This window comes from Alligator mississippiensis, chromosome 4 (genome assembly GCF_030867095.1).
Source record: "Alligator mississippiensis isolate rAllMis1 chromosome 4, rAllMis1, whole genome shotgun sequence".
NCBI lineage: Eukaryota > Metazoa > Chordata > Crocodylia > Alligatoridae > Alligator > Alligator mississippiensis.
The window spans coordinates 2,189,216-2,210,418 of record NC_081827.1 but is presented as its reverse complement, the minus strand read 5'-3'; the positions used below and the strand labels follow the sequence as shown (position 1 = coordinate 2,210,418).

The 21,203-nt window shown below is 45.1% G+C and overlaps 1 protein-coding gene across 4 annotated transcripts in view; it reads left to right on the top strand.

The window, feature by feature from the left end:
- The window catches only part of PPP6R2 (protein phosphatase 6 regulatory subunit 2), a 145,436-nt gene that overhangs the window by 1,034 nt on the left and 123,199 nt on the right, over nucleotides 1-21,203 (top strand). The gene's annotated exons all lie outside the window — the stretch shown is intronic.

The following is a 21,203-nucleotide window of genomic DNA, read 5'->3' as shown; positions in this document are numbered from 1 at the left end:
CCTAGAGATTTCAAACGGCGTTAAAAGCACTCTGACCTGTTGGGCTCTTGATGAGTTTTTTTTGGAATAGAAAAATGCTTCTGTTATTTCCTGGTAGAAATGAGGGGAAGCTAGGTTTTGAGTCTACCGCTGTGCTACGGTGTGATTCGGATGCCCGAGAGAGTCTAATTGACAGAGTTCAGATCTGAACGAGGACTTTGACAGGCATCGTACGTATGACGTAACATTCGTGTATCGCGTCTGTGACGAAACAGAAATGGTGGGATCTGTAGCAAGGCAGTTTGTGACCGCAGCTTTTGAGCTGACAGGAAGACTGTCTTTCTTGACAAATCTGATGTAAGTTTTTTTTCTTTCCCAATTTGACAGCCTTGCTTTGTAGTAGAGAGAGAAGCAGGAAGTGAAATAGAGAAATTGAGACCAGTTAAAAGGGCGTTAAGGTATTTTTCATGATTTTAAATGCTGTGCACATTTTATTAACCAAATGGGAGGTTGAAACCGAAACTTAATTTCTTTGTGAAATCCTTCTCGAGAGCAAGGGAGCAAATTCTGATTGCATGGCCCTGCCCTGTAATGTGCATGCTGTTGCAGGTTTGGGATCTTAATGGGGCTGTTTTTTATAGTATCAGAAAAAAATTATAAAAATAACCTTTTCTTTTCATGGTTCTTCTGATTTAAAAAAAATGTGGTAGTGAAAATCTAGTAGCAGCAGTGTAATTATGCCCAAAGACACTGATTTTGATGCCATGGCATGTTGGCTTATATTTGGATTGTCAACATGAGCCCGTATAGATCATGTCTTTATTTAAACGGCACTAATAATAAACAAGGGTGCAGAAGAAAGAGGGAAGACTGGATCAGAGCAAGATTCTTTGAAATCGATAGCTTGGTTTTCGCTTTTCAGCATGTGCAATGTTGGGTATTTTTTCTGATGACTTCTCTGCTTGCTTTATACTTCGTTAAAGAATATACAGATGGAGGTTGAAAAGATAAAGCGTGTCTTTGCCTTTGGGCCTCATGATAAAATCCTGGCCAGAAGCTCTGGCTAATTTATTAAGTACTAGTGAAACTTACTGGGGAAGGGAGAGCCTAGTAAAAGGGATGAATTCCCCTTAGTCAAAGAAATATTGGACTGCTAGAATGGAAAGTTGCACCAACTTCTGGGGAGATTCGTTTTAAACTAGGAGCTGTGTAATGGGGATGGGTGTTGAAGAGGGTTTTGAATCATTTTGGGTTGAGGGGAATTCATCATCTGAGGTAACTCTGCATCCCGTAGTGAGGACTAGAAGTTAGGTGTGCTGCAAAAGGGATGGGTGAAGTTGACAGATATATACTTGAGAGAAGTGAGAGCATCAGAAAAGAGTTGAAAATAGGTGCATGCTTAGACCAAATTTGTATGAATTAAAGCCCAATATTTTTGGCTGGAGCCCACGTTAAGGGGACTGCCTTTATTTCTTGCTTAGGGGTGTAGTCTGGGTGCCAACCCTTCCTTGTGTGAAAGGAACAAAGACCATCTGCAGGTCGCCACTGTTGAGGAATTCCCAGAGGGGGTCAAGGTGTCATCAGGACATGGCTCTTCCACCCTTCTCCCTGCACCTTCTTGTGCAGGTGTTGAGTGAGAAGCTGGCTGGACTAAGCTGCACTCTAGCTGCCAAGCTGGCATCAGCTGCTGGAACCTAGACTTGAACCTGGGAAGTATTTGGTTTTGGTTCTGCGCGCGTGGGAAGGAAGCTGTCTTTGCCGTACGCTGATATGGGGTCAGGCATATTCAGTCAAGTTCTGTCCTGTTCTCCCCAGGGCTTCCGCAACCCATCAGGTAAGGAGGGAACAGAAGAACATCCAGTATGAGTCTCTTCCCTCCCTGGTGATGCAGCAGGTGGCTAGTGGGCGATCTGCCGAGCAGCTCGAGGGGCAGCATCTGCTCAGAGCTTTCCTGGCTGCTGAGGAAGATGACTGGCTTGATTAAAATCCTTAAGTTTAAAAATTCCAGGACATAGGTTGGGGTAAAAAATTGCAATTCTTAATTGAATATATATTTTATTCTCGTCACAGTTGGCCTCCAGGAAAACATTTTGGAGCTGCAAGGGCCAGCAGCATATCAGTGTAAGGAGCTTAAGAACAAAAGTGGACGGGAACGCGTAGAAATAGAAGAAGATCTTGTGGGTCTTATGAAACCCAGTGGAATGACATGCTTAGCACTTACAAAGGGTGCAGGGAGGTCAACGTACGGAGCAGAACTGTAATCAAAGCTCCTGTGGGATCTTATCGGATACGATTTCTTAGTGAAGAGGAGTTTTGTGAATACAAGCCCCGTGTCATAACAATACAGGCCTGCTGGCAGGGTTTTACTTTCAGCTGGCAGGGTCAGGAAAAGGAAAGGCTAATGCTGAGGGAGATGTCAGCTAATAAAGTCATATTGATGATGGATTGTGATTAGCTGAGTGAAGCTGGTTGAATTTCGAGGTGCAGTCGGGAGAAGCTGTTTCTCCGTTTCTTACCTTTGGCTTGCATGCCCTGCTTGTACTGTGGAGAGGCTTGAATTCTGTTTTGAATTATGGTCTATAAATTGGGGAATCAATTTTAGATTAGACTCGGATGTATTTTTCATTGCGAGTTTCCTACTGTTGTCAATAGGCCTGTATATGGATTAAGGATGGAGTATGTCTCATCGTTGGTAATTAATTTAGTTACTTTTGTGGCCTCCTTTCATTGAGTGGCATGAAGTGGGGAAAATATACTTTCTTTTATTAAACACACTTTTTCCAGGCCCCTCTTTTCCTCTTTCTCTTTCTATACTTTCTATTTTCTTTCCTATTTTCTATCCTTTCCTTCTCTCTTGTTTGACCTGCTAACTCAGCCATTAAATAGTATCAATGTTTGATGCTGTCATCATCTGTAGAGTTTAACACCCTTCTAAAATGTATGGGAAAGCAGGGTGGTAATGTTCAGACCTATTATTTTGAGCACTGTCTGTTTGCAAAGTCCAAAAGGCGCTTGTGTGTCAGTTTTACTCACTCCATGGTTACAGGGTACCTGTCACAGCCAGAATTCTATTTTTTTTTTTTTAAAAACGAAAGCAGAAGTTTTGCAGCATCTGAACTTCTCATGCAGACGATATACATGCATGAAATAAGCAGACTTTGCCTGCAGGCTGGGAGCGACACAGCTGCTGTAAACGACTCCTCCTCTGTGTGGTAAGTTTTACAGAGAAGAAGAAAAGCACATTTTATTCCTAAATAGTGCAGCCATTAATATAAGCTGTAGCTCTAATGAACCTTTAGGTAGTTATGACCAGAATGCAGTTGAGGCTCTTGTTTTATTATGGCAAGAGTGATAGGAAAAACTAGGTCCTGTGTACTAAGCCTTAGCGAAGCGGGATTCAGTAAAACGAAGAAGCTGGTATGAAAGAACTTAATGGCAAATGTGAGGAAGTTAAAATACGTAGACTGAGCATGGTGGTTATGCAGCTGGTGAACTGTGACTGCTGACTTATATACTCCCTGCGTCTTGGTGCTTTCCTGTCTTTGCATCCACCTGTGAAAAAGGACCACATTTACGTTGCGTTTGTCCAGCGCCTGAGACAGCGGAGCCCCAAATACTCCTGTAATGTGAACGGTGGATTATAACCTGTATGCAGTTGCACGTCACATGTCTGAGACGATCTCACCTCTACAGGAGAGGAAACAGGAAGGCAAGAGAAAAGAACAGTGTAGCTAAATGGCAAAAAGGTTGTTTAAGCCAGATAGGTAGAGCTTGAAAAATCGATCTGTCTGTGCAAAGAGGAAACTTCCTCCAGCAAGTGTCGTTAACTTCTACAGAATGTAAATATTGGGAGGGGGATGGGGAGCGGACAGTTTTCTAACTTGTGACTGCGGAGAAGACCTCCCAGACTTGAACCAAATCACCCACACAAGATTGTGTTGAGCCTGGGGCCCTAGTGAGTGCGGCAGCTGCTCCTCCTAGTGTTGTCAAATGAGAGGAGAGGAAAAACAGGCTTGTCTTGTGCATTTTCTTTGCTGTTCTTCAGGACCCCTTGGACAGCAGTGAAACTGATAGGTATTAGGACAGATTTAGTCTTGCTTTGTTTGGCTAGGCAGCGGCAGAGGCACACATGGGAGCTATTTACTGAAAAGAGAGTACAAAATTGGAGGCTGGTGCCATAGTGGGGTTGCTTCCTTGGCTCTCTCCTCTCAGCATGTCAGGAGACTTGGAGGCTGGAGGAGATCGCAGGGAGGGAGTATATCAGTTTATTCTAACCTCACCTCACTTGGACCCAACTTCTACCTGACAGAGGATGGTACAGTAGTAGTCTTTAAAGTGTATTTTGTGCCCTTTGCACAAGAAAAGCCTCCTGGTCACCTTCCCAAACTCTTTCCATGCAGTTTAAAACACCTGTTTACTCTGCACTGGGTTCTCCATTTAATAATTTTAATAGTTATTAAAAATTTAACTGCTAACATTTTGATTTAGTTTTATTATATCTTTCTTACCTTCTTGGTATTTGTCATCTCTTTCCTTTCTACAAATCAAACTCTGTCTTTTCCTGAGTTGCTTCAGTGTTTCCTTCATTTCCTTTGCTTTCCTTCCACTTGGTATTGTGTCTTTCTTTATATTATGTTTTTTGTTTCCCCTTAGCCTGTATTTTTGGATTCTCTTTTCTTCTCTCTCTTCCCCCCTAAATCATTTTTTTCTTTCAGTGCTCTATTTTTCGAAATACACCCCTCTCATCATCTTTCGTCTTTGCCCCCATTTAGTCTTGTACACTTGTTTTGAACCTTCACCAGACACCTGCAGACCAACGACAAAACCTTTAAGTTAAAGCCTGATGTGGAAGTTGAGGATGAGCTCACCACCTCCATTTCCAGTTGCTGGGAAAAAAGCAAGCAAAAGGGCAGAGTGGCTTTCATGTCGGCTTGACTTGTAGGTGGCTAATACATTTGATGTTGAAGCTCAATCCAGAATATCTACTTTAAGCATAAAAGGTACAAATCCTTTTAAATGCTTCAAAGCTATCGACTTGTGCTGTGCATAGCAAGAGGACAGGGTAGGGGCTGTCCTTCTTTAGACATCTGTACACTGCTCAGCACAGCTGAGAGTCCGGATTTTGACTTGAGGTTTCAGGGGCCACTATGGCACAGATCTCTGCAGCAGTGTGGTCCCATTTTCCCTCTTATCCTGTCCTCTCGCCTGCTGTTTGTGACACCCTCTCATTAGATCGTATTTCCAATTAGATTGTGTGCTCTTCAGGGTATGGGCTATTTCTTCCTGAAACACTTGTTCAGTGTGGCACAATGGGGCCTTAATCCTGACTGGGTTTTTGGGCATAGCTTCATTACAAATTTCGTACTGTAAAAGAGGACTCAATTTTAACCTGCTCATGCCGCTAGGAGAATGAACATTAAATGATGACAGCTCATCCGGACCAGATGGTACACATTTATGAGTTCTAAAAGAATTTAAGGGGGAAGTACCTGAGTTATTAACAAAAAAAAAAAATTATTTATTCACTTTTGGCTACTATAACAGAGGGTTGTAGGGCATCACATCTTGCAGAAGGGCACTAAGTGTGATCTGGGGATTACAGGTAAATGAGCTTTGCTGAAGAAGGGGAGGCAAATGAACGATAGAAAAATGGCTTGGGAAGCAGAACTGGTACTTGCAAGTTTAAGGATTAAGTCTTCAAAGCTGTTGAAAAATACTTGTGGCATCATGTCCACAGAGCACTTGTGTTTAATTTTTGTTGGCACATCTGTGCTCTGCCCACTGCTTCCTCTTACAAAATCAGTTGTTCCTCACTAGGGTGTCACTTCTGTTTGCCACTTAGTTCTGTCACCTTGTATTTCAGTCGGTTTGGGGCCTTAAATCAATTTTGTCACTAATTAGTCTTTGCTTCTCAGTGAAGAGGTGGCTGCTGCGGTTGCTGTTGTCCTCTCTTACATCTGCTTGTGGCCTTCTAGCTTCTGTTTGTTGGTCCTCCTCTTAGAGGAGGAGATGGGGAGAGGATGTTTGGCTCCTTCCCTTCCATAGAAGGCAGCCGTGTCTCTCTGGCCGTACTCGTCTGCACAGTTTCCGCTTGCTTATCGTTGGGAGATTTGCAACTGCTGTTTATAGGACATCTGAATGAAGACAGTATTTGTTTAGAGAAGCTGTGCCTGTTGCTTCTGATATTGTTTCAAATATATTTTCTATTTTTTTAGTCTGTCAGTAAATGAGTGGCTAAAGAAGAAGAAATTGGACTTGGACTTTCCGTTAGCTTCTGACAGATTTTTCACAAGAAGCTATTCAAGGAAACAGCCACGGGGCAAAAAGTTAGTCCTCTTACGGATTAGAAATTGGCTGCTAGGCAGAAAACAATTTTCTTCTAAATGGCAAAAGCTTATCAGCGCGAACCAGTGATCTGTACCAGCACTAGTGGCATTAATACATTAACTTATTGGTGGGAAGAGGGAGTTAATGATTTGGCAGAATTTCAGATAATCGAGGCTATTTGCATTAGGCAGTGTGACAAAGGAGCTTAAATGGAGCTAATAAAGCTAGGTGACTGGGGAGCACAATGGCAGCTCAAATTGAATGTTGATAAATAAAAAGAATATTAGAAGCAACATTTTTGCTCTTGGTTTGTTTGAAACCGTAGGCACTCTGTGGGGGAAAAAGAACTTGGCACTGTCATGGACAGCTTGGTAAAACTGTGGCAGAAGTGAAAAACAATGTTGGAGATGCAGATTACCATTAAGTAAAGTAATAACATCTCATTGTTGATCCAGGATTCAGCCCTTGCCCCAGTATTCTCAGAGCAGATACAGTATAAATAGAAGGGATTTAGAGATGTGTGTTGGAGTTACTTGAAACATAGTGAGAGATGTAAGGATACTGTATTTTCTGGCATACCGCATGCCTCAAAATAAGACATGCGCATAGTTTTTTGGAAGACAGTATGTAAATAAAAAAACCCAAGTGTTTTTCTCTCCCCTCTCCACCCCCACTCCCCGGGCATGGCTGACTGCATGCAGCAGCTTGCTCACCCTCAGCCCGCTCAGTGGCTGCTTCAGGCACAAGCTACAGTGCTAGCCCTCATAGGTACCGGGGAATTGGTAGCAGCTTTTGGCTTCTCAGCCAAAAGCTGCTGCCAATCCCTTAGCGGCTATGAAAGGGTTAACAGTACAGTGCTGCTTGCTGGGCCAGAGAGAAGTGGCAGCCGTTGACAGTCATTGGAGCACAGCGTCTCCCTGCTTCTCTTTCAGAGCAGAAAAGCAGCTTCCCCACTTAAGACACGGACCCCAGTTTTGATGGAGTGACTTATTTTTAAAAGAAAGATGAGCAAATACGTGAGCAAATAGGGGAATTTTTGGTGATATCTTCTATTGGACTCAGTGCATAGTTGGGACTAATTGTACAATTAGTCCAATAAAAGCGATCACCAAACAGATCTTTGCCTCATATATTTCTGGCTAGTAAAACATGTACATGAGGAGGTATCTAAAACAGACACAACTATGTAGTTTAAATAAAAACAGTTAAAGTGCACACCAAAAATGTACTAAATAATGAGTGGTAAGGAGACTGTTCATAGACATTTCTGCATACCATCTTTAATAATAAAAGGCCCAAGGGAAATCTGTTGGAACGGCAAGATGCCAAATAAAAAATGCTAAATAGAAATACCTTTATACAGTGTGTGTTTAGCCTGTGGGCCTCCATGCTACAAGATCAGCTAAAAATCAGAAAAGAGGAGTTAGGTATTAATATAGGTGACAAAAACATCCTCATCTGACAGTGTGAGGGAGCATGCAGAGTATCTAAGGTAACATGGGATTCAGGAAGAAACTTCCTCTCTGGGCAGATTATTCCATCACTGTGGGGTTTCCTTCATCAAAGTCTGAAGCATCTGGCAACTAGCTGCTTTGAGACATGATACTGGACTGAAATAGGTCAGTGGTCTGATCTGTTATAGTATTTCTTATATTCTTTCTTCCCCTTTCCCATTCCCTGTCCTTACCTTTGCGGCTGTTCGTAGTGGCAGAGTGAGATTTAGAAGCCATGGGGGTTTTGAAAAGCAGTAATGAAGCTAACCAGCTCTTTCAGATGTCATTTAGGAATTCTTTTAGCTGTGCTGAAGACACTTGGGCATCATATTTTGGAGGTTTTCTATTAATAATAATAATATCAAAAGGAGATGGTCTGATCTTAGAGCAGATCGTTGTTCTTTTCTTTCTCTTTTTTGTAGCCATAATCAGCAAGTAACTAGGGTGGGCGAGTGGGGCACCCACTGCAGGTGCTGACCTAGTTGGGGCATCAGAACTGCCCTCCACCCCATTCCCTGCTCCCTTTGCTACAGCTGGCAAAGCTCTGTGCTTCCTAGCCATAGAAGCCCTGCGCTCTATAGTGAAGGGCATGCTTGCTGCATGCAGGTTGCACCAGCCTTGTAGTACGGGCTTTCTGAGGGCTGCCCGGGTGCCCTATTCATTGCCCACCCCGCCCTCCACAATACCCTACTGGGTGTGGTGCTGTGCCTTCTGTGGCAAAAGTCCCAGGGAGGGGTGCCACTCAGCTCAGCCCCTCCCCTGATACGCTAGAGACCGCAGGGCTGCCCAGCTTTATTGCTGGGCAGTGCAGGGCTGCTCCTGCTATAGCAATGACTTTCGGGGCCCAGAGTGTTGGGGGCATTCTGGTGCCCCTTTCTAAGCCTGCTCCTTGACTGCAGCAGCATGAGCACAGGCTACTACAGCTGCAGGAGCTGCCACCCAAGTGAGGAGAGAGCTGGGGTAAGACTCTGCCCCCACCCAGCAACTTCCCTCTCCCTCCTCCCTCTCCCATGGTCAGCCCTCTGCCCCAGGTGCTGCTGGAGCATGCTGTGCCTCTGCCCATAGCATGTGGTGTGAAACAAAATTTTAAGTTAACTTTAAGAGAAAATGATATTTGAAGTTGCAAATTCTTGTAGTGGTCTAGTCCAAAGAAGTGCTGAGTATACTCTTAAGTGTCAGTGCGATTTATGGTGGTCAGCACATCTCAGGATCATAGAGGGGGTCACCCCTCCAGGGATCACATCTAGTCTAGCCCCCTCCCTGAGCCAGGATCATCCCTATCTAAACCATCCCATACAAATCTATTTTCTGAACTATTAACAGAACTACACAGTCAACCATGGCCCAACTGCAGACAGTGCCCAAACCTGCCACAGGTAAAGCAGGGGGACTGTGGCGGCAAACCTCCTGCTTTTGCAAGGTTATAATATATGCTTGAGAGATCCCAGGAAGAGGCTGTGCCCCTGCTACAGAGGAAGGCAAAACCCCCACAAACTGTACCAGCGTGAGCAGGGGTAAAATTACTTCCTGATACCCAATATGGGGAGCAGATCTGCGTGAATATTGGGAAAGTTCAGCTTTACAAAATGTTTGCGTAAGTGTGATTCTATCATGTGAAATAATTGGGATATTTGACATTCATATTCAGGTTTGGGCCTTGATATACAAGTGATATATTTTTACTGGACTGTACATCGTGGTATCCTGAAATGTTTTTGTGTTTTAAACACAGCAGTTGAAATTTAAATGAAGACAATGTTGAGATTACAACTGAGGATTTATAATAGACACTTTTTTTCTGCTAATCTTTATCACCCTTCAGACTTTACATTTTATTCTCTAAGGGATATTTTGAGCATCTGCTGCTTTAATGTTAAGGGTAAATTCACATTAATTTGTTTCCCTAAGTTCATATAATCTGTTGGAGTCCTTCATTAAATCCAGTGTAAAAGACACTACCAGAGGTTGCCGGGGAGGTGCCCCTGGGATCCCCTGGAACAGCCTGTCCCCCCCATACTAGGCAGCACCTGCAGTGGGAACCCTCTTAATGGGGTTGCCTCACTCACCCTCAGGGCCTAGCTGGGTGGCACCCTCAGGTCTCGGTGGGCTGTACCAGTACCAGCCTGTGGCATCCTGGTTTCATGACAGGGTACAGCAGGACTGAGGACTCCTTTGATTAGGCAGTGACATTGGATTACCCAGGTCTGGACATTACTGGGGGTATCCAGGGCAGGGGGCCGCATGAGGAGTGCCTTGCTGTATTTCTGGGGGTGAAGGACAGTAACAGGGCCAGTCTCACTCTGGGTTTTTCACTTATGCTTGCTGTGGGTTTGCAGGCCCCAGACCTGGACTGCCAGGCTGGGCTGGGGCTGACCCGAGGCATAACTAATGGGTTTTGTGCCCTGGGCACAAGCTCCTCCAACCTTGTGGTGTGTGTTGGGGGGTTGACAGCGCCCAAGGGCAGGAGGGTGGTTAGTCTGACATACACTGGGGAAGCGAAGACCTGAGTGCTGCTGTTTGTGTCCTGCCCTGGGCTGCACAGGGTCATTTTCCCCCTCCCCTCCCCACAGCCAGGCACCGGGGGCTGTTCTCCCCTTCCCCTCCCTTCTGGTTGGTGAACAGCAGCCCGGGCTGACCCAGCAGGTGAGCGGGGCCCAGGGGCCAGGACAACCTCCGCTGGCTGCCCACCTGGGTCAAGTGCAGTCCCAACAAGCTGCAGTGTAGCCCTCTGACCCCACACCCTGCCTCCTGGCTGTTCCTCTTCTAAAACATCAATTTTAGTCATTATTCCTTATTTATTTGTTCACCCTGAAAGGGTTTGCTATGAAGGGCCCAGAGAAGGTTAATCTGCTTTATTCTTTATTGCCTAAATACCTCTTAAAGCAAGGGCAAAAAAAATCACTATGAGTTAAAGTGGGGGGTGGGAGGCTTACAACATGGCAGCTGCTCTGTGAAATGGGGCTAAGCTGCTTTTGCCATTCTAGCTTCCCGTGGAGCAGGGCAGGCATGTGGGTGCTTACTACTTAGCAGCAGATGTGCTAAATCAGCCCCACACCCCTGCTTGCTGTGATTTGTTTGCTTTTCCATACCCTTAGTCTAAAGTGCAGGTGATGTCAGGGCCTCGGCCATCAATGTTAGAAATATGTGCAGTGAGCAAATGTTTGAAATTGCTGCTCATAATACGGTTAGGGAGAGGGAAGAATGAAAAAGAGACTGATAGCATCAGGTTTCTGCTTGGATTTATTTCATAACTGATTTAATCAATTCCTTGATTAGCTTAAAATAACACTTTTTAAAAGGTACCACATTTCAAAATTAACCTTAAGTAAAATGTGACTCATCCCTGGGTCTGTTTTTGGAGGTGATGACATTGACCGTTTCATAAAACAGACAGATTCCTCAATTTGAAAAGCAAGAATGATAGTTTGAACATATTTTCAAACTAAAATAATGGAACTGTTAAATGTGCAGCTCTGCTAACATTATCATTGCAGCGAGATACAGATATATACACTTTAAGGTCATGCTAACCTAGTCTGACCCTCTGTAAATAACAGGCCATTGGATTTTATCCATTAATTACTGTATCTAGCCCAGTGACTTGAGCCTAAGCTAGAGCAAAGGCACATCCTTTTGCTTATTTTACAGTTACATTGTAGTTTACCTTCAGTATAGTATGCCTTCATGGTGCACTTGCTGTTCGCTTTTCATTTATGCATTTGTCTGGTATATTTCTTTAGGGTCTGGGGCTGTCACATTTGATTTAAAATATTTAAATTCCACATCTAAAACCCTGCACGTTCTGTCCTAAAGTAATAGAATCACAGACAGCGAGGGCTGGAAGAGACCTCAGGAGGTCACATCTAGTCCAACCCCCTGCTCCAAGCAGGACCAGCCCCAACCGGGTCTTACAGACCTCCAGGGATGGAGTCTTCACAGCCTCTCTGGGGTGCTTGTTCTGGTGCTTCACTGCTCTCCTAGTGCAAGAGTTTTTCCTAATATCCAACCTTAACTTCCCTTGCTGCACCTGGCACCGATTGCTCCTTGTTCTGTCATATGCCACCACTGAGAATGGTTCAGCTCCATCCTCTTTGCAGGTACAAAGGCTACTCTTGTGCCCCTGTGAAAATCAGTTCTAAGCTGGAAGTTTGTACAGTACAAGTATTGAGCCTTATGGGGCTGCCCGGTAGTGTTTGATGGCTGCCTGTGATGCTTGAGGAATGCATGCCGGTGTCTGCCAGATTTGTTGCGCAGGCTTCAGCATGCCCTCGTTTGGCATAGCCAGTCAAAGCTATAGCACTGTGTGTCAGAGGCAGTCCTAAAGTTTGAGGCTTCTCCTGAGTTACTCTGGCAGGGGCTTCCAGAGCGGTTGACATCACATCTGAACAAACTGGGGATCGTCAGGGTAGGACAGATGCAGGAGCACTGACTTTATCTGGTGATGAAGAAATGACACCTGGGTGAGTTTTGCTCTCTGCTAGCAGAGGTTGCTCTTTGCCCCTTGTTGGAGTGTTGGGGGTCAATGTGGAGCCTGCGGGGCAGAGAGTGGGGCTGAGCCTCCAAGGGTCCTAGTAGAGATTGTGGTGTCTGTCCAGAGCATTTGAGGAAGACTGTTCCTTAGCTGGGTGAAACTCCTGTTATGCCTGGTACCTTACTTAAAAGCTTCAGAAAAAGGAGCCAGCAGTCCTGGAAGTGGGTACTGAGGGTGCTGCTGTTTTTAGACCCCTTATACCCCAACATCAGTAATGTGCTTTGTGAATTCCTGTCTCATTTGTAAAGGTTTTTAAACAGAATAGGGTTTGGAGGAGTATGCAAAAGGAGTGTTCACGCTGTCTTCTGATGCTGAGAAAGGAAAGTAATTCTGAACAGATTTTGGTAGGGCCTGTGGAGGTATAGCAGAATCCCTCATCTGTATAGTGGAAGTATCTGATATCGATGCTAAGGTGGCATTTGGCACTGAGTGGGGGTATCAGCACTTCAGGTGATACCAGCAGCGGGTCACGGATCGCCGAGGTTATGAGGCCATTCAGTGTTGTGAGCGTTGGTACTGTAGAGATTGGTATCTGAAATAGTGCTTGGGAAACGGTGGCATCACTCACTCTGGATTAAAAATTGTTCATCAAGGAAAGCTAGGAGCCAGTGCTGGAAGTCCCTGAGTCTCTGCTGAGAAGTTCTGTGCCTTCTGGTGTGGATGCATCTGCTGTTGCTGCGTAGTCAGCTGTAGTCCTGTGTCTGCAATACTGTAGGTCATATGCTGCCCCTTTAGGGATGTTGGATGAGGGGACTTCTGCCCCCTCTTCCCTGTTCCTTGCGGAGATGCATACCTGCAGTATGCAGCATAGTCCTGCTCTCTTCTCCAGTCTTCAGAAGAAAGCGCGTTCTTTTCTGAGGACTACACAAGAGTGAGCAGCAGAGTTGGACTTTGTTGGGGACTTCTGGAGGAAGGCTTTTTACACTAGAAGGGCTTTGACTGCCGAGATCCAAAGCAGGTCACGTCAGTCTGTCCTGCAGCAAAAACTTCTGGCAAGCTCTTCTTACCTTCTGCCTTCAGTTGCAGATTACAGATGAGGTATTTTGGTTCTGTATCCTTCACCCGTACAGAATAAACAGGCTGAATGCAGGGATATGGACCTTATCCTGCACTAGCTATTTACTCTGGTGTCACTCAAGAGGCCTTGTTCATCTGAATTGATCTGATCAATCTGCTTATGACCTCTCCTAGGCGTAGTCCCTCCTTCCCCGCATCCTTTTCTCTTCTTTATAAAATAATTTATTTCTGCCAGTCCATTCCTAGCATCTGACGAGGTAGGTGGTTGACCACAAAAGGTCCTTGCCTGTGAACCAGTTAGTCTCTAAGGTGTCACCCTGCCCCACCTTCTACCTTCCCAGGGGATAAGGAAGTGTGCACATAGGCAGTTACCACAGAGGAGCCGATGCATGGCAAAATCGCATCCTTTTTATCCAGCAGTGAAGTGGGTTAGCCATGACACAAGGCAGGGCAGCATGGCACCTGCCTGACTTCAGACTTTGTGAGTAGCTCGTTCAGAGTGGTATTGCTTTCTGATAAGTTTTTAAAATCCATTTTTCATCAACTGATAGGGAAATACATCTACTTTTGACCTAAGAGGCGGCATCTTGTTTGTCATTTCTGTGGGCTGGGTTAGATTGGTAATGGGACAGATTTGTTTTGGTGGCTCTTGCAAAGTTAGAGAGTGGCGCTTGAGCCTTTGCCTGGAGACCTCATTTTGAGCAAAGCTGTAGGTAGCCATTCCTTCCCAAACTGCAGGAGGCTGACACCAGCCAGGTAACATCAGTTGGGAGTCATGCAGGTAGCTCAGGATGGCCGGGGGTAGCTACTGACCTTGTCTCAGCTCCCTGAGTTTCCTCCAGCTATTACTTGCAAAGAGCAGTCTGTGTTTCTTTCCGTAGCGGAACCTGATAGGAGCCAGGACTCAAAGGCTGTTTTTCTAGTCGCTCTGTGATTCACCTTAACTTCCTACAAAACAAGGAACTTTCTGATTTGCTAGAGCCTCCGACTCCAGGAAAGAAGACCCTGCTCACCCGTATGGAAGAGAGGCATGTCCCGTTTTCTTGGTCTGTGGCTCTGGATTTAAGCTTGCAACAGGCCCTGCATACTGTGCTGTCCACCCATGCTACCACTGCTTGTGAAAGCAGATGGAGTGTGTTAAACAGCACGTCATAATTTCTATTTTTGTTGTTGTTGGGCTGATGAGACCTCAGAGCTTTCATGCTGGGCGGAGGGGGAGGGGAGCAAGGCGATGCCAGACAGTCCTGGGCTGTGTGCAGAGGTATTATGCAGCAAGGTAGGAAATCAGGCGAGAAATCTCCCCCCCCCCCGATTACGAAGTTAGTAAGGTTGAGTCACTGGTTGCCAGGGGAGATGGCTGTGTTTACTGTTGATAGCGACACCGAGTGAAATTTGGATTGGTGCATGCAGAGGAAGTGTATGACTTGATGAAATGGGAGGCAGGTAGGCTGGAAAGACACAAACGATGGGCTGGGTCCCCCCTGCCTGCTTCCTCTTCCGTATCTGAGCTGTTCCTCTTGGACAGCTGTCGTGGGGAAGAGGGAAAGGTTGTGACAGTCTGAAGGGATTGCCCAGAAGCTTCTCCCTCTGCAACCATGCCTGAGCTTACCTCTGCCCTAATGCTGTTACAGCTCCACAGTCACACAGCTGAGGTCCTTTATTTTTATACATCCCGTCTCTGTAGAGAAGAGCTCCATGATTCCTGGAGGTGTAGATGCATCTTTCCTCATGCCACACCATGAGCTATGGCAGCATGCCACCCACAATCCCTGTCCTGGTTAGTAGTGTAGTTGTCTTAACCCACTGCTGTGAGCCGTTGGACTGCAGCGCAGAGGAAACCGTGTCATTCTGTGAGGGACACCATACCACACCACATAAAATGGCATGTGTATTTAGTCATTTGTCAGACCTGCTTATTATAGGGCAGCCAGACTTACAGTGTATTCTCCAGTAGGTCTTCTTGCCAGCTCCACAGGGCAGAAGAAATGTTACAGGGTAGGACGGATACGTGCTTTCATGCTATAGTTCCTAGCTTTCGGAGGTTGCAATTTGCACAACTAGTAAATTAAAGTGCGTCTTAACCCAGTTCTCAGGTAGGGAATAATAGGTTGGGTCTGCTTACGACAGTCAATATGTTGGGGTTTCTGTAAATGGTTGGGTCAATGCAATTAGCCCTACCCTGTCTAGGAAAGGAGTTGATGACCTTCGGGTGGAGCAGGATTTATTAATCTTGGAGGCGGACCGTCAGAGGGGAGTCGAAGACCAAGAGTTGCATGGCAGGATTTGGGTTGAGCAGAGTGGACTTTGAACAGTGAAGCACCTCTATTCACTGTACAAGATTTAGATAGGGGAGGGGATGGTGTTTGACCTCTTTGCATCTGGAAATAGCAAGGGAGTGCCCTCTGACCTCTTTGTGTCAGGCGAGGAGATGGACGATCTTTTGCAAAATTGGCCGCAAGGATTTTGCTCTCTGCTTTTGTTGCTTTTCCATTGCTCCTCCCAACTGTTCACAAGATAGGAAAGAGTAATAACATTTGCCTTTCTTGCTGAAGAGGTACTATTTCTCTGGCCTAATTTAACCTAACAGTTGACCTCCCAATGGCTCTGCCTCACAGAAGGGGTCTTCTGTTGTAAAAACATCTCTTCTATCCACCACCAGTTCAATTTAAAATGGATGCTGTGTTGAAATAATTATTTCTCTCTCCTACTTGGGGGAGAAGTCCATAAATAGAACTTATTCTCTTGCCAAAAGCAAAATTTAACTACCACTTTAAGCAAGTGAAACATTGCTTTGAATTCATTAAGGAGGTCTCTTATGTGCAAGCAAAAATGTCACTTCTGCGTATGTTCTTGGCATGTTCTGCAAACCCTGACATAAAAAGCCTGCTTTGGACAACCCCTGTTTCCAGCGCCACGGGAGGATAGAGCATAATCCTGGAACCCCTTTCAGGTTCTTGAAGCCTTGGTCCAGCTGACCCGCTTTGGTCAGGGTAGTCGTACTCATCCGCTGAAGTGGAGCTAAGAGCTACCTCCAAGTCAACAAGCTTCTGAAGTTGAAAGGTGTTTTGGAGGAGGTACAGTATTGTACATGGAATTGAGACAGGAAGTTTTGGCTGTAACAATCATTCCCAAAACAAATGCAGGAAGTCATCTGTTTTCAAGTTTTGGGGTCACATCTGCAGGATCACGGACAAGCTCAGAGCAGGGAAGTTGTGTCTTTTGTAGTGAGATTTGGGTTGGATGTCCATCAGTACTTGCATTTACCAGACTCTCCATACATGTCATCTAGTCTTTAATAACTGGCATTTTTGGCAAAAATCTTCTTGCTGTCCCAGTGCTATTTGGAGGCCTGTGTCCAGCTGTGGGCCCCCCACTGCAGAAAGGATTTGGACAAGTTGGAGAGAGTCCAGCGGAGGGCAGTGAAAACGGTTGGGAGCTGGGGAACAGGACTGGTGAGGAGTGGTTGAGGGAATGGGGCTGCTTTAGTCTGGAGAAGAGAAGACGGAGGGGGATTGAATAGCAGCCTTCACCTCCCTGCAGGGGGGCTGCAAAGAGGATGGAGCTGGACTGGTCTCAGTGAGGGCAGATGACAGAGCAAGGAACAATGGGCTCAAGCTGCAGCAAGGGAGTTTAGGTTGGATATTAGGAAAAACTTTCTCACGTGGAGGGTGGTGAAGCACTGGAACAGGCTCCCCAGAGAGGTGGTGGAGTCTCCACCCTGGGAGGTTTTGAAGACCTGGCTAGACAAAGCCTTTTGACTGGGATGATGTAGTTGGGGCTGGTCCTGCTTGGAGCAGGGGGATGGACTAGATGTGACCTCCTGAGGTCCCTTCCAGCCCTCGTTGTCTATGATTGTACGAAAAGGAAATAAAACGTACACTATTTTTAATGTCTTCATTAAGAAGTTGCTCTTGTTCTTGGGGCGCGTGGCTTTGAACATGCCTTCGTAACGGAACTGGGCACCCTGGCATGGTGAAGAATAGGAAAATGTATCTGTGCTTCTGCAACGGCTTCTTTTCTTGGAATAACAAGGCCCCCAGATCTGGGTCTCCATGTGAATAAATCCTCCAGAAGAGAGAGCAAGAAAGATCTGAACAGCTCAGGTTTATTCCATTAGGAGCCCAGTAGGATGTGGGCTAAGCAGGTTTTGATTTTCCTTCAAGATATATTTAGCCTCTTCTGTAATTAAGAAAAAATGGATGATGTGGAAAGCAGAAACTGCTTCAGCGGGAGAGACTAGCAGAAGGTGAGACCCTGCTTCTGCTGGGGACAGTCCCAACTGTACCCCAGCTGCAAACAAACTGAAGTATTTGCTCTTCTAGATGGATGGACTTGATTTGCAGAGAGGAATTTTTCAGGCATCCTGACAACTTTCCTCTTCACGGATCTAGGTGGTGGCGTGGGGTTTGTCTCTGTGCACTGTGACCTTTTTTTAAGGTAGCAGGGAGTAGTATTTTTATAAACAAGAGTACAGACGGGGAGGGCAAGAGAAGGAAATAGAAATGAGAAAACAGCCACCTTTTAGCTTGCAAAGTTTTTACTTGCCGCTGTTTCTTCCTGTTGAGTTAAGTTTATCTGGCAGGCTGCCCGGAGGATCTGTAGCTCTTTTTTTTAGTTCTTGCAGGGAAAGATGTTGCTGTAGGAACTAGCCAGACATATTTCTGCTGGCTGGTTAGCCTTTAACTCTGCTAATAGGCACCAAGCAACTTAAGCTAAAAAAAGCAGCATTGCTATCCATGGACCATAAGATCCAGTGCATGCTATTTTACAGCAAGAGGCTGCCAAAACCTTCTTGAAGGATTTGGAACCAAACGCTTTTTCCATTTACTTTGCAAAGTTGCTTCTCTGGTGGTACAAAGAGAAATGTTCCCAGAGCCTTGGTTATGCAAGTTGGATCAGAGGAGGCAGCATGCAAATCAACAGCAAGGTAACTGAGGTTGTTTTTTAACAGTATAGCGTGGAACAAATGTTTAAAATCATCTGCGAGTCACTTCTAGCAGATGTACAGCGGGAGGCTAATGTTTTTTGTCAGCTTACTATGTTGTCAAGGAAGAATTGCTCTTACTGCATCAGCAAAATTTATGCATATGAAAAGTTAGTCTTAGTTAAGTTATTCTGCATACAACATGGCTTTGACGATTTCTATTTGGGACCTCTCTAATTTTGCATACACTGCGCTTGCATTTTTTCATAGGCTCTTCTGTGGAAACTGAATCCTGAAAAGGCTTTTATATATAACAAATAAATAATACTGTAACACAGTTAAGTAGAAGATTAGCTGGAATACTGGCTAGACAGAACAAATTATTTCTTGGTATTATAAAACAGTTATCTGTCGGATCATTTTTCCCTCTTTAAGATTTCTACATATGTAGAAGAGAGATACTGTCCACAGCAGTTCAATGCAGCGTCCAAAGGACTGTTCATCATGTCATAGCGCGACATTAGTTGGACATTATGTTATTTGCTTTGGTTACAAATTTAATCCATGGTGTAAATCAGCTTTCTGAACATAGAAAGTAAGTTGAAAAAATGCATCCAGTATCCTTGATGTCAATGCTGGAATGGGAATATACTGGACTACAGTAAAACTGGATACCCAGTTACCAGTCTGTGCTAATTGTGTAATCCCTAGTCATTTTACTGGTTACATTTGGAAAGTTCATTTGGATAATCTTAATATTTACAAGGTTGAATTGGCATGTATGCCATTTAATTGCAGTACTTACATCCCATTACCCATGGGCAAAAAAGACAAATTCATATCAACATTCAGACCTGGGCTGTTCTCAGTCGGGGCAGATGACAGAACAAGGAGCAATGGGCTCCAGTTGCAGCAAGGGAAGTTGAGGTTGGATATTAGGAAAAACTTTCTCAGTAGGAGGGTTGTGGAGCACTGGAACAGGCTCCCCAGAGAGGTGGTGCAGTCTCTATCCTTGGAGGTTTTGAAGACCCAGCTCAACAAAGCCTCGACGGGGATGTTGGAGTTGGGGCTGGTTTTGCTTTGAGCAGGGGGTTGGATCAGATGTGACCTCCTGAGGTCCCTGCCTGCCCTCATTTTCTATGACTCTAACATAGGGTTGTAGGTAAAAATCATCCAGAAGTGTAAAAGGTCTGTTTGTATTCCATCTGGGTCTTTTCAGCCTCATATGACTCTTCTTGCTGTCCATTCATTAGGTTAGACATACAGGCATCTTATTTTTAGTCAGGGCATCAAGCGAAATTTCTTTGTCTACTTTTAGGCATCATGATTGAGTCTTGCTTCTGCTGGCAAATGTAGGACACCCCACAGAAAGCTGAGCAAAAGGCCCCTGGGATTTCTTTCCAGGTGGCTGAGATGGTGAAGGGAGCATGGAGAAACGAAGACCTTGGTTTTTCCTAGCTGCCAGGCTAGAACTGGGGGCAAAGCATGAGACTGTGCCAAATGGATTTGGCACAGGGGTTTACCTTCTGGCAAGGAATTTCATACCTGGTATCCTGATAGAAAATACTGTCTCCTTTCCCCTTTCCTTTGCATTATGTTAAACCTGAATAAAAAAAACCCTTTCTCTGCAGTGTTTCTGCAGAGCATAGCATTCTGTAGCGCATAGGTTCAGCTGTTATGCCTTGCATTGCGTCAGGGTTGATTTTAGTTTGTCTAGCAGGTTAGACAGTGGATTTGTACAGGATGGCTCTGACAGGGCCGATCTTGCCTTAGGCAGGGGGTCGGATTAGATGTGACCTCTGGAGCTCCCTTCTAGCCCCACGGCTCTAGGGCTTTTGGAAAGGGTGCATGTAATCTGCTGCTGTGTGAAAGACGGAAGAAAGCGTGTGTTGCTGGGGTGGCAGTTGGCATATCCAGATGTTGCGATGAATCCAACACAACTCAGATTTGCAGCAGTTTTGACAATCTATGATCTGATTGCTTTTATTGTTGAAGTTAGGATACAGCCAGTTTGTCAGATTTTTTCCATTCTAATAACATAATAACGTTTGGTTGAGTTCAAATTGCTCTTTGTGTCCAGGTTAGAGGCACAGAGATAGCACTTGAGACTTAGTGTGTCTATACACGTGCTTTGGGGTGGATGGGGGGTGCATTAATTAGAGCTGCTCTAATTAAAGTGCCTGTAGCATCATGCATACTCAGCATCCTGCACTTCAGAATGGCAGTAGGGGGCTTGAACTAAAGCTTGTTCAACGCACCCCCACCACCATTTTGAAGCACAGGGACACTGAGTAGATGTGACACAGAGGCTGCAACATCCTCCAGCAGACTTGATTAATTGAATCTTCTCTGACATGTATTAATTGAGCAGGCATCCAGGATGTGTGTAGGTGCCCTAAGTGCCCTGTGTTGGATGGGTTTGGTGATAAGGAAGAAGTGTGCCCATCACAAATTTCTGGACCCTCTCTGGAAAGGGTGTGTTGCAGAGTCATTTCTTCTTCCGTCGGCTTTCTGCAAATCTTTGTTGCATGTCGTTAGTGACTAGTAAGAAAGTGGTAGATTCATACAGTTCAAGCTTTTCTAAAGTGACCGACTTTTGGGCGGTTGACTTAAGACCCTATGATGGGTTGTGGTTTTCAAAGCCTGGGTTTTCAATTAAAAAAAATTAGGGGCCTTTAAAGTCATTCAGGTTGCTTGAACAAACACATGAAACATCCAAAATTGCTGGCCACTTTTGAAATGGCTGGTTGTAGGTTTTAAGATCAAGGGCAAGTGATCTAATCTGATCTCTTTTATAACATCATGAAGGGGGTCACAAAACAGTGCCATGATATGAACCCATGATTTATTCTGTGCTTTTCCATGTATCCGTCTCATGACTACGTGTCTGGCCAGCTTTCTATGAGTGACTGTAGCTGAGTTAGACCATTGA